The sequence below is a fragment of the Tachyglossus aculeatus genome, chromosome 1 (genome assembly GCF_015852505.1).
Source record: "Tachyglossus aculeatus isolate mTacAcu1 chromosome 1, mTacAcu1.pri, whole genome shotgun sequence".
NCBI classification, from domain to species: Eukaryota; Metazoa; Chordata; class Mammalia; order Monotremata; family Tachyglossidae; genus Tachyglossus; species Tachyglossus aculeatus.
The window spans coordinates 129,526,068-129,539,543 of NC_052066.1; the positions used below are offsets into that span (position 1 = coordinate 129,526,068).

General features: G+C 41.8%; 1 protein-coding gene across 5 annotated transcripts in view; it reads right to left on the reverse strand.

The window, feature by feature from the left end:
- PHF3 (PHD finger protein 3) overlaps positions 1-13,476 on the reverse strand; it is an 82,973-nt gene that overhangs the window by 52,638 nt on the left and 16,859 nt on the right. Inside the window, exon 1 of one of the 5 annotated variants that reach the window (XM_038751808.1) lies at positions 7,007-7,027. The exons of the other annotated variants lie outside the window; for them this stretch is intronic. The gene's annotated coding sequence lies outside the window, so the exon portion shown is untranslated. Of the gene's footprint in view, positions 1-7,006; positions 7,028-13,476 lie in introns of those variants that run through there. 5 annotated transcript variants of the gene reach the window in all.

The following is a 13,476-nucleotide window of genomic DNA, read 5'->3' on the forward strand; positions in this document are numbered from 1 at the left end:
AAGGGATTCTGGTTAAAATGTGAAACAATCAGTCTAATAATGAACTGTGTATTCAAAATAGAGATGAGGATCCTGAAAATGTGTTGATGTACTTCTAAAATATAACTCCTGCAAAGGAAAACAAAAAAAAACTGATTAATTTAATCCACTTTGCATTTAAAAGACTTGAGATCACTCCATCTTGCCAGTTCTCCATTTTAAGCCCATATTTTTGGCTTTGGGAGGCACTGGAGAATTAGGCAAGTCACAGCTGGAGCACCAGTGGGGATCTCCATCAGCACTCTCTCCTCAATCCTGCCCCAGCTCAAAGATTTCTACTTCAGTTAAAATAATGTCAGTTTTCAAAGAAATTGTGACCATGTCCTGACAGTAGTTGGTATTTTCATACCAACCTTCCAAGTGAGCGTAGTTAAATGAAGAGCAAGCTCAACAGGAGATGCAGTGGAAAGAGATGAGTGTCTGAACTCATGCCTGTGTTTACTCCATGTAGGAAAAAAAAATTTTTAATCCTGGAGAGGACAAAATCAATTTTTCTAAAATAACAAAAATGAGCAAAGTATGAAACAGCATTTTAAGCACTTCCTGTGCTTTCATACTGAACTTCTGCTATTTGCATGGAGTTCAAAACATACCGGTTTCCAAAGAGACGAACAGAGAATCCCACAGTATCTAAACGGTACTCAATAAATCAATTTCAACTGATTATGTGGAGAATCCCCAATGGCCCACTTCCTCAAGTACCCCAAATAGTAGAGAATGTAAGCTTCTCTGTGAGACTGCAAACTCCATGAGGACTAGGATCGTGTTTTCTACCACTACTGTGCTCTCCCAAGAACTTAGAACAGGGCGCTGAACACAAAGTCCCTATGTACTACTAAATGACTGTTACAGGATAAAACATGCATTCTTTTACATGACACCCTCTCCTCTGCTGAGGCCACTGGAGATTCCAAATCAATGGCGTTGGAATCAAAAATTGAATTGGAATAGGACTTCAGGAGCTAGGTGCCCACCACGGATAAGTACATCAGTGGTGTGAAGGTGGAGCTGGAATTCTTCCACTACTCCATCACTTTGGGTGCTTCTCATTTCTCTAAACGAAGAGGAAAAGATGCTACAGGAATCCCTTGACTCACTGCCCCTTTAAACTCTAGAAAATATTCACAAAACCCGTCTAAATGAATAGATTTATTATAAATGCTCCACAAACTGGATTAGAAACATTACCCAGATATAAATGAAGACTAAAATGAAATATAGTTGTATTAACAGTGCTTTGCACATAGTAAGCACTTAACAAATGCCATTATTATTATTATTATTATTAAAAACCAAAAAGAATAAAATAAGTGAACACAAGAAGAAAGCAAAGATTAACTCCCAAAACGGTGTGCTCAGCACCCAGTAAAGCGCTCAAATACAACTGAATGAAGACATAAATTAAATGAGAAAGGGAAACATGTCAAGAATATGGATAATGAGGAAGTGACTAAAAATCCCATGAATATTTCTTTGACTCTCCTGTAATTCCATTTCAATTAAACTGGTCAGTTAACCTGCCCAAAAGTCTCGATCAAAATATTCAATATTTGACTATTTTTACGATGATGGCTACAAATCAATCTTATACTCTTTCCTTACAATATTTTCTTAGGCTCTCTTTGTCCCCCAAAGTGTCCAATAGCCATGAAAGCTACAAAGAAAAAAAAAAGTTGACATTTACATTTCTGGTGCTTTTGCAGAAGAGTGGATTCAAACAGGAACACCATTTTGATCTGGATTTTGCTGTGTTGTCACACAGCCAACCTAAAAGGTGCCTTGAAAGCAAGCCCTGTGAGTGAAGAGCAGTTTAGGAAAGTACTGGGAATATACGCATTGGATAACATAATAACAACTGTAATATTTGTTAAGCACTTACTATGCGCCAGGCACTGTACTAAGCCCTGGGGAGGATACAAATTGGACACAGTACCTGTCCCACATGCGGCTCACAGTCTTAATCCCCATTTTTCAGATGAGGTAACTGAGGCCCAGAGAAGAGAAGTGACTTGCCCAAGGCCACACAGCAGACAAGTGGCAGAGCCAGGAGTGAACCCACAACCTTCTGACTCCCAAGCTTGTGCTTTAGCCACTATACCATGTTGCTTCCCCTGATATATAAAACGGCCAGCCTCAAGCCATGGAAAAAAAAAAATTTCATCTGTGGGAAAGCAAATTATGGCTGTTGATAAAACGTGAAAATAATGACCACCCCTTTACTGTAATTCCTCAAATTAAGGGTACTCACTGTCAAGAGATGCCTACAGATCTTGAATCATATGACGGGCACACTCTGGTAAACCCATCAAAACATATCATATGACAGGCACACTCTGGTAAACCCATCAAAACGTATCTATCTTCTCTATCCTTTTTCCTGCCTCCTCCTCCTCCTCCTACTACTACTACTTCTCCCCACAAGTGCCCCCTAATTCACTTCTAGATTCATTCTAGAGAGAGCAGCATGGTTTAGTGGATAGAGCATGGGAGTCAAAAAGACTTGGGTTCTAAGCCCAGCTCCGCCAATTGTCTTCTGCGTGACCCTGGGCAAATTACAATGTATGTATGCCTCAGTTCCCTCATCTGTAAAATGGGAGTTAAGACTGTGAGTCCCACGTGGGACAGGGACTGTGACCAACCTGATTTGCCTGTATCCGCCCCAGCGCTTATTACAGTGTCTGGCATATATTAAGCACTAAACAAACACCACAATTATAACTATTATTATAATGATGACTTTTTCCCCAATCATAAGGACATTTTTTAAAGTTATAAACACTACTCCTGTTCTCAAAGTACACATTTTTCAACTCACATAAACTGTATTTTCATGTCTGTAACTCAAATCACCAACCAATTAATCACTCAGAATAGGAGATGTCAAAAAAAAACTAAGAAAGTTTCTATCACTGATTTCACTCCATTTACAAATAAGGTGGCCACAATTGTGAATCTTCCAAGAATCCTGAAAATGTTAGAAATACAGAGGTGTTTTAAAACTAAAATTCTCAACAAGCAATAATTTAATAAACTAGTTTTTCCTTTTAGTTCTTCCTAGCTACCTTGATCCTGAACCCATCTGTTGGATTTCAATTAGATCCAGCGCTTAGAACAGTGCTCTGCACATAGTAAGTGCTTAATAAATGCCATAAAAAATTACAAAAACTGCTAAGCCTTTTATTTAGAATTTTATTTCATTTAGTTTGTTTAAGAGGAATGAAGGCCTTGCAGAAGGGTAAAGAAGCACATTGTCCTTTGAATACCTGAATCCAATCGTACTTATTCCTTTGAAGATGAAGGTCACATCCTTTAACATATCTAAATTGATACTGGTAACTTAGGTGGGCAAGGAGCAGGAACACATTCTCTTGCTCACCAGCCCTAGCCCCTTCCTTCCTCTCCCCCTCGTCCCCCTCTCCATCCCCTCATCTTACCTCCTTCCCTTCCCCACAGCACCTGTATATATGTATATATGGTTGTACATATTTATTACCCTATTTATTTATTTATTTTACTTGTACATTTCTATCCTATTTATTTTATTTTGTTGGTATGTTTGGTTCTGTTCTCTGTCTCCCCCTTTTAGACTGTGAGCCCACTGTTGGGTAGGGACTGTCTCTATGTGTTGCCAATTTGTACTTCCCAAGCGCTTAGTACAGTGCTCTGCACATAGTAAGCGCTCAATAAACACGATTGATTGATTGATTGATTGACAGTGTGCAAGGTGCTAAACTCTGCATCAGCTACTGATGGGCATTTATGTGTAACACCGTGAAATGAAACAGTTGAGTTGTAACCTACCACCCAGCTCCCTGTGGTGTGACTAGGCATCTGGACAACACTGAACTCTCCCAGGCACACAGTACCATGTTTTGCTTGGCCTTCAACAGACATTATCGATTAATATAAAAGACTCACGGTTGCTGGGGTCTGTCTTAATAGTTAAAAGTATCAGTACTCCCAATAGGGCAGATAGCAATAGCAGTCCCCAAAAAACAAACAAAAAAAGCAGACCCCAAGATACACATGAGCTCACTGTGGGCAGGAAATGTGTCTGTTTATTGTTGTACTTTCCCAAGTACAGTGCTTTGCGCACAGTAAGTGCTCAATAAATATGAATGAATGAATGGTCACGTCACACAGGGCAGAAGCCTGCTCAATTTAGCTTGAAACTACAGTGTTTTTCCTGGTGCACCTTCAGCTCATTCCCATCCAAATGATGCAGGACTTGTGTGTTCCTCTCGAGATCCATTTGAGGTCTGGTACAGCATCCAAACTGGGGGAGTCAATGGCAAAAGCCACAGCAGAAGAGGGCTCAGTGACAAATGTTTTTAAACCATATGATTGAGTGCCAGTACTGTATCAGAATCAGGGACAGAAAACCTGAAAACAGGACTATCCAGTCTAATCAACCAATTAATCAATCATATTTATTGAGCGCTTACTGTGTGCAGAGCACTGTACTAAGCGCTTGGGAAGTACAAGTTGGCAACATATAGAGACAGTCCCTACCCAACAGTGGGCTCACAGTCTAAAAGGGGGAGACAGAGAACAAAAACAAGCATACTAACAAAATAAAATAGATATGTACAAGTAAAATAGAGTAATAAATATGTACAAACATATATACATATATACAGGTACTGGATCCTGGATCATTAGCCTGGGTAAATGATATACCTTAAATCCAAGGTATACAATCCTCAGTAGCTGTTAGCACTAGACTTTGACACTTTCAAAATTCTTTCTCCCTCCTTATAAAGTCTGAAAATCTTATGGCTTGCACCCATAATTCATAGGGATTTTGCTCTACCATTCTGAAAAACTCAAGTTATCTACAGGAAAATGTAAATGAACAGGTAAGCAATGTAAAATGCTGGATGATGACAGTCCATAATAAATGGAGCAATTTCAAAAAATCTCAGTCTTTAAAATAAATTGTATGCTATTTGAGACATTGCATACTACTTCATAACACCTTACACACACAGGGCAAATAATAATTTACAAGATGAAACAAATTGTTTCAGAAAAAGGCTGACCTGAAAAACCACCATGGCCTTCTTTTCAAAGTCTAAGGAGCAAGTGGCCAATAGGGCAAGGTTACCAATAGAAGCAACATGGCTTAGTGGATAGAGCACAGGGCTGGGAGTCAGAAGGCAGTGGGTTCTAATCCTGACTCATCCACATGTCTGCTGTCTTGCCCAAGGTCAAGTCACTTAACTTCTCTGGGCCTCAGTTACCTCATCTGAAAATGGGAGTAAGACTGTGAGCCCCATATGGCACAGGTACTGAGTCCAACCTGATTAACTTGTATCAACTCCAGTGCTAAGAACAGTACTTGGCACATAGTAAGCACTTAACAAGTACTACTATTATTATTATTAAAATTAGAAAATACATTTCGCACAACTGTGAATGTTTAGGCTACCCAACCAGAAGTCATGCCCTGAAACAGGAAATTGACAAAAGAAAAAACACTGACGCTGCAGCTAAAAATAATGCACCCAGATTCCAAGACATCTCTACTTGGATGTCCCACCGACACAAACTAAATATCACCAAAACTCATCTTCCCAACCAAACTCTGTCTTCCCCTTGACTTTCCCATCACTGTAGACAGCACCGCCATCCTCCCTGTCTCACAAGCCCATAACCTTGACATTACACTCCACCCAATCTCCTTCATTCAACCCGTAAGCACTTAATACAGTGTTCTGCACACAGTAAGCGCTCAATAAATACGACAATGAATTAATGAACCCACATATTCAACACCACCACATCCTGTTGGTTCAACCTTCATAACATTGCTAAAATCCACCCTATCCTCTCCATCCATGCTGCCATGTTAATACAAGTACTTATCCTCTCTCGCTTCATTTCATCAGCCTCCTTGCTGCCCTCCCTGCCTCCGCTCTCTCCCCACTCCAGTCCATACTTCATTCTGTTGCCCGGATCATTTTTCTACAAAACCATTTAGTCCACATCTCTCCACACCTCAATCACAATTGAGTATATACTGTTTGCAGAGCACCTCCACTACCTCCAGTGGTAGTCCATCCACCTCTGCAAACAGAAATTCCTTAGCACAGGTTTTAAAGCACTCACTCACCTTGCCCTCTCCTATCATACCTCCTTGATTTCCTACTATTACCCAGCCTGCAGACTTTACTCCTCTAATAATGATAATAATGATGGTTTTTGTTAAGCACTTATTATGTGCCAAGCACTATTCTAAGCACTGGGGTAGATACACAGTAATCAGGTTGCCCCACATGGGGCTCACAGTCTTAATCCCCATTTTACAGATGCCAAATATACCTCAAACTCATTGCCTATCGCACTGCCAACTTCTTGCTGACGTCCTGCCTCTGGCCTGGAATACCCCCCACTTCATATCTGACACTCTCCCCACCTTCAAAGCCTTATTAAAAGCACATCAAAGAGGCCTTCCTTTACTAAGTCCTTATTTCCTCTTCTCCCACTCACTTCTGTGTCACCTTCACACTTGTACCCTTTAGTCACCCCTCCCTAAGCCCCACAAAATGTATGTACATAAGCCATAATTTATTTATTTCTTAAACACCTACCTCCCCTTCCAGATTGTAAGATCATTGTGGGCAGGGTACATGTTTACCAACTCTCTATTATACTGTACTCTCCCAAGCACTTAATATACTCTGCACACAGAAAGTGCTCATTAAATACGATTGATTGATTGCAGGCTCTCAACCTTGTGAGTTACATTAGAGAAGTCCCAATAGATGCAATTGGTCTGTCAGATGTAATTTACCCACCAATTGTTCAACTGACAATCCAATGTTCAAGAATTAAATTCTAAGTTTTTACAAAATCTACAACATGGCCTACAAATTGTGGTCTTTCAATGATTTACAACTTTTTTGAAGTCAAATAAAAGCAAATGACTCCTATATGTAGACAAATTTTGTGCCACTTTACTCACCAGCTGATGGTTCCTTGCCTGATGTGTTCTCTAACCTCTCTCCAAAATTTGGTCTGTCTTCGCTCACAGGAACATGCAATTTTGAGCCCAAACCATTGGATCATCAGGGCTCTGGGCACCAGAGGGGCGGCCAGATGACCAGGTTGGTTTCTCTCCCAGTGCAGGCATGTAGGGTGAGGAGAATTATTTCCTGTAACTTTTGCTTAGATTAGATTTTGCATATCTCTAGACTGTGGGTTGCTACAGTTGAACTGTAAAATCCTTAAGGGAAGGGATCATGTCTACCATCTCTAGTGTATGCAGTCTCCCAAGCTCTAAGCACATTGATGTGACAAGGCGAGCACTCAATAGATATCTTTGAGAAGCAGCATGGCTCAGTGGAAAGAGCACAGGCTTTAGAGCTAAACTAGCTCCTGCCAAGCTAGCTCTCTTCCTCCCTTCAAAGCCCTACTGAGAGCTCACCTCCTCCAAGAGGCTTTCCCAGACTGAGTCCCCTCCTTCCTCTCCCTCCCCATCTCCCCTGCCTTACCTCCTTCCCCTCCCCACAGCACCTGTACATATGTACATGTTTGTATGTATTTATTACTCCATTTTGTTTGTATATATTTATTATATTTATTTTATTTTGTAACTATGTGCGTTTATTTTTGTTGTCTGTCTCCCCCTTCTAGACTGTGAGCCCGCTGTTGGGTAGGGACCGTCTCTATATGTTGCCAACTTGTACTTCCCAAGCACTTAGTACAGTGCTCTGCACACAGTAAGCTCTCAATAAATATGAATGGAGTCCGAGGTCATGGGTTCAAAACCCAGCTCCGCCAATTGTCAGCTGTGTGACTTTGGGCAAATCACTTAACTTCTCTGTGCTTCAAGTTACCTCATCTGTAAAATGGGGATGAAGACTGTGAGCCCCCCGTGGGACAACCTGATCACCTTGTAACCTCCCCAGTGCTTTGCACATGGTAAGCGCTTAATAAATGCCATTATTATTATTATTATATTTTTGGTTGATTGACTGTCCAATCCTGGACAACGTACAAAGGTCAGTCCAAGGAAATCCTTCCTGGTGCAGTGAGAAGCCGAAAGGCTATTACCTCCAAATAGTAATGAATGCTATTCTTCCTGTTACCATTTTTTGTTTTAATTTTTCCTGTCATTCCTACCCTGTGAGGCTTTCCTCCTCTGCTTTAGATTATGAATTTCCTTTGACCAACAACTGTCTGAATCAGTGACCACAAACTTTTCCCCAGTGACATGGTGTAGAGCTCTGCACAGTTAATTTTGCAGGTTTAGTAAATGTTTCTCCATGTGCTCCCCATCACAATAATTTACCAAATGGAATACTATCAATTAATCAACAGTATTTATTGAGCACCCTACTAAGCATTTGGGAGAGCATGACGGAGTTGGTAGACACATTCCCTGCCCAAAAGGAACTTACAGGCTAAAGGAGGAGCTTACAGTCTATAGAATAATAGCACACACCAGACTGGGAGCCCGTTGCTGGGTAGGGTTGGGTAGGGACCATCTCTATACGTTGCCAATTTGTACTTCCCTAGCGCTTAGTACAATGCTCTGCACATAGTAGGTGCTCAATAAACACGACTGAATGAATAATAAAGCTAGGAGTTTTGATGGTGGCAGCAGGATGGAGGAGGAGTGCACTAAGGGAGGGATATAAATATAAGTCAACATGTCCATAAACATTCCTGCCACTTGTATTCCACAGTTCAAGAACTTTTAAAGATGTTCTTATATGGTTGCCGGGCTCGGTAAATTGTCTACCCCAATCAAGAGCTTTACTAGTCATGTTCACATGAGACAAACACAATGATAGGCTGAAAATATCTTAGGGAAGCTGCATGAATCTTAAAAGTGCTAGGAACACCCAACTCATTAGCCAGCTAACAGGTGAATTTGAGCCTAGTTTCCCCCTGTCACAATTTAGCACCAAAATGCTAGAAAACATCAGATTAAGGTCATGATAGTACATTGTTTTTTATGCAAACTCGCTTCCAACAACAAGTCTTCAAACTGACTAGGGAGGCACAGACTATGATGATTCAGCCTTTAATTACCCAAGGCAGCACTGTGGGGAGATAGGGAAGACAGAGTCAGAAAAACCCAAAATGCTATTCCTCAACCAAGCCCAGGTGCTGTTTTCAAGATTTCAGGAGTAAGGGCAGTAGTAGGGCTCTAAAAACACTGCTCCTGTCTGCCTGGTACAAGCTCTACTCCTTTGCCCTTTGCAGTAGAGCTCCATCCAGGGGCCCCAAATTGGGCCAGACAGACACACAAAACTTTCAATTAACACAGGCCCAGAATTTGATGAATCAATACTTAAGAGTTATACTTTTAAATTATGCAACTACAGAAAGAGTACCATCATGTATGAACAACTGGAAGCTACTTCTTTCTCAGTCTCTTTTGCAGGCTCCTCCTCCCCCTCCCATCCTCTTACTGTGGGGGTTCCCCAAGGTTCAGTGCTTGGTCCCCTTCTGTTCTCAATCTACACTCACTCCCTTGGTGACCTCATTCGCTCCAACGGCTTCAACCATCATCTCTATGCTGATGACACCCAGATCTACATCTCTGCCCCTGCTCTCTCCCCCTCCCTCCAGGCTCGCATCTCCTCCTGCCTTCAGGACATCTCCATCTGGATGTCCGCCCGCCACCTAAAGCTCAACATGTCGAAGACTGAGCTCCTTGTCTTCCCTCCCAAACCTTGTCCTCTCCCTGACTTTCCCATCTCTGTTGACGGCACTACCATCCTTCCCGTCTCACAAGCCCGCAACCTTGGTGTCATCCTCGACTCCGCTCTCTCATTCACCCCTCACATCCAAGCCGTCACCAAAACCTGCCGGTCTCAGCTCCGCAACATTGCCAAGATCCGCCCTTTCCTCTCCATCCAAACCGCTACCCTGCTCATTCAAGCTCTCATCCTATCCCGTCTGGACTACTGCACCAGCCTTCTCTCTGATCTCCCATCCTCGTGTCTCTCTCCACTTCAATCCATACTTCATGTTGCTGCCCGTATTATCTTTGTCCAGAAACGCTCTGGACATATTACTCCCCTCCTCAAAAACCTCCAATGGCTACCGATCAATCTGCGCATCAGGCAGAAACTCCTCACCCTGGGCTTCAAGGCTCTCCATCACCTCGCCCCCTCCTACCTCACCTCCCTTCTCTCCTTCTACTGCCCAGCCCGCACCCTCCGCTCTTCCGCCGCTAATCTCCTTACTGTACCTCGCTCTCGCCTGTCCCGCCGTCGACCCCCGGCCCACGTTATCCCCCGGGCCTGGAATGCCCTCCCTCTGCCCATCCGCCAAGCTAGCTCTCTTCCTCCCTTCAAGGCCTTGCTGAGAGCTCACCTCCTCCAGGAGGCCTTCCCAGACTGAGCCCCTTCTTTTCTCTCCCCCTCGTCCCCCTCTCCATCCCCCCGTCTTACCTCCTTCCCTTCCCCACAGCACCTGTATATATGGATATATGGTTGTACATATTTATTACTCTATTTATTTATTTATTTATTTATTTTACTTGTACATTTCTATCCTACTTATTTTATTTTGTTGGTATGTTTGGTTCTGTTCTCTGTCTCCCCCTTTTAGACTGTGAGCCCACTGTAGGGTAGGGACTGTCTCTATGTGATGCCAATTTGTACTTCCCAAGCGCTTAGTACAGTGCTCTGCACATAGTAAGCACTCAATAAATACGATTGATTGATTTAATATTTGCCTGTGTAAAACGGCCAGCACTGAAGGAGAGTGTGGTGTCTTCAAATGGCCATTAAGGCAGCTCTGGCTGCACCCCAATCCTGACTCCAGACAGTGGCCAGCAGGTCCCAACAGCAGCAAATGGGAGGGGTGCCCAGTTACAGGCCCTTTATTTGCTTTAGTTCCCTCTCCTGTTGAATAGTGCCTTGACCGCAAGATGAGATGAAAATGGTCTACGCACATTCAATCTTGAGTTCAGCTCAGTGTTAGCCCCAGTTCCACATGGAGCTCAACCACACGGCTTCAAGCAAAAACACACTTTTTAACAGGAAACATTTTAATATAGATTTGTTTCACCCATTCGGATAGATCCAATGTCAGATGGGAAAAATGAATTCTTTTTAACAGGACGTATGACAACCAAATGCATTCTAATTCCATTTTTATTATACACGTGCTTCTGGAAATAACTACAATTGCCATTACCTTGCTAGAAAGCTCAAAGAGAATCCCATAATTTCATTCTAGCCTCAGAATAATTTTTTTTTACTCTTTGAAACATTCCTTTCACAGTAAACTCAGAAAAGACCGCAAATAATGATACCTGAAAGACTCAGAAGCCACTAATGCATTTCATGAATCATGTAAACAAGATACTTCTATAAGGAAGCTGTTGAAAGGTTCCACATATTTTAAAGTGCAGCGAGGGAACAGGTAAGGGGAAAAAAACTCTTTACATTAATGTAAGAAACAAAGAAAGTCTTGAATAGACATTTACAATATTGAGCTTGTTTAAATTGTCAACCTCCCCTCCCACCGCAAATTCTGGAAGAAAATAATTATATCTATATCTGCACAGCTTACATTTAATGTTATATTAAATTGTATTGGTTATATACAAGATGGCTGCTTCATATCAATTATAGTTTATATCAAAGTACTGATTTCTAAAACATGTTACAGAAATAAAAAAAGGTAAATGAGGAAATATTCTGCTTAAAGATACGAGAGTAAAATACAAAATAGCAACTCTCTTCAAGATTCCTAAATCTGAAGCAAAATGAAACCTAGACTAACAGAAAATTAAAATAATAACTGATAGTAGGGAAAAAACCCAAATGTACATGGATAATATGTGTAAATCCATTCATTCAATCGTATTTATTGAGCGCTTACTGTGTGCAGAGCACTGTACTAAGCGCTTGGGAAGTACAAGTCGGATGTGCAAGAGATCCTCTTTCAAAAACACTCACATTCATGTCTGCAAGTCTCCTCCCTGGCACCATCACCTTCAAATCTATGGACAAGTCTAGCTATAGGACCTATCTTACTTCTAGGGATGGAAGGACCCCATGATCTCTTTTGAATTAAAGCAATTCTTTCATATCCTAAATCAGTCTCCTTTGTGTGGCACGGCCCAAGTCTTGCAAAGCCCAGCAAGTTACTTCTAGAAAAGTTAAGAAAATGTTAATGGAGAGTCACAACAACCTATGACACAATAAAATCGTTTCATTTGTAAAACGGGCACTTCCCAAGATATTTAAGGTTACTAAATGTCCTCCAGAACTGAGAAGCCAAGTATCCAATGGAAGGTGAGAGCTGCAGCTTGTTTAATGTCTTTTTGACTATCCATAGGATCTAATACATTAACTACTCTGCCGAATAGGTGCTTAATAAATACTGTTGATTCTGATCACGTAAGCTACCCCAAGGCTTAAAGAACCAGCCAGTGGGACAAAGACAGTCTCTTCACCTTATGCTAGTTCAACCATGTTAACACAGGCCCAGAATTTGATGAATCAATACTTAAGAGTTATACTTTTAAATTATGCAACTACAGAAAGAGTGCCATCATGTATGAACAACTGGAAGCTACGCAACGTTGTTGCTAACATAAGATTTTCATTATACAAAGCACACTGTTTTCCATGGTTTATATTAAAAACATAAGGGCAATGACCAGGGATGGCCATTTAATCCAATCCTCTCTCTTCAGGACCACAAGTGAAGCAACCCGCGTAAATGAATTTGAAAAGTCCACTGTGCATACGGACCATGTCCTGGAGAAGAGGTGGACATGGCACAGGCCTCAGACTCAATGTTTCAGAGCCTCAAGCCCCAAGTACAAAATAGCTGCTGTCTAGAACTGATTTACAGAAGAATAATAATTACTATTATTGTGTAATTTGTGAAATGCTTAGTATGTACCAAACACTGTACCTAGCACTGGGGTATCTCCGAGATAACCTATCGGGTCAGACACAGCCCCTGTACCATAGGGGACTCTCAGTCTAAAGGAGAGGGAATTTAATCCTCATTTTGCAGAGGAGGAAAATGAGACGCAGAAAAGCTGTGACTTGCCCAAGATCTGACAGCAGGCAAGTGGTAGAGCCAAGATAGAGTTCATAGACTGATGGGTGTGAACCATTCCCTAAAACCACCATATTGGAGATTCAAACTCTGTCATCTTCCCTTTAGAATAAGTGCAACGTGAGATGCCGGTTTACCCATGCACTGTCCATCATCATCAATCGTATTTATTGAGCGCTTACTATGTGCAGAGCACTGTACTAAGCGCTTGATTGTCCAGCAGATTAGTCACAGAGAGAAAAAGAATGGTGGCTGATGGCTGCTTTCCTGGAGCATGCCCTCTGGACCAACGGTTTAATTGGATAAAAGATACCCTATTCCACTGTTCAACTTGAAGGGAAAGGAGCCAAGTACCTTTTTTGTGAGCCCACTGTTGGGTAGGGCCCACTG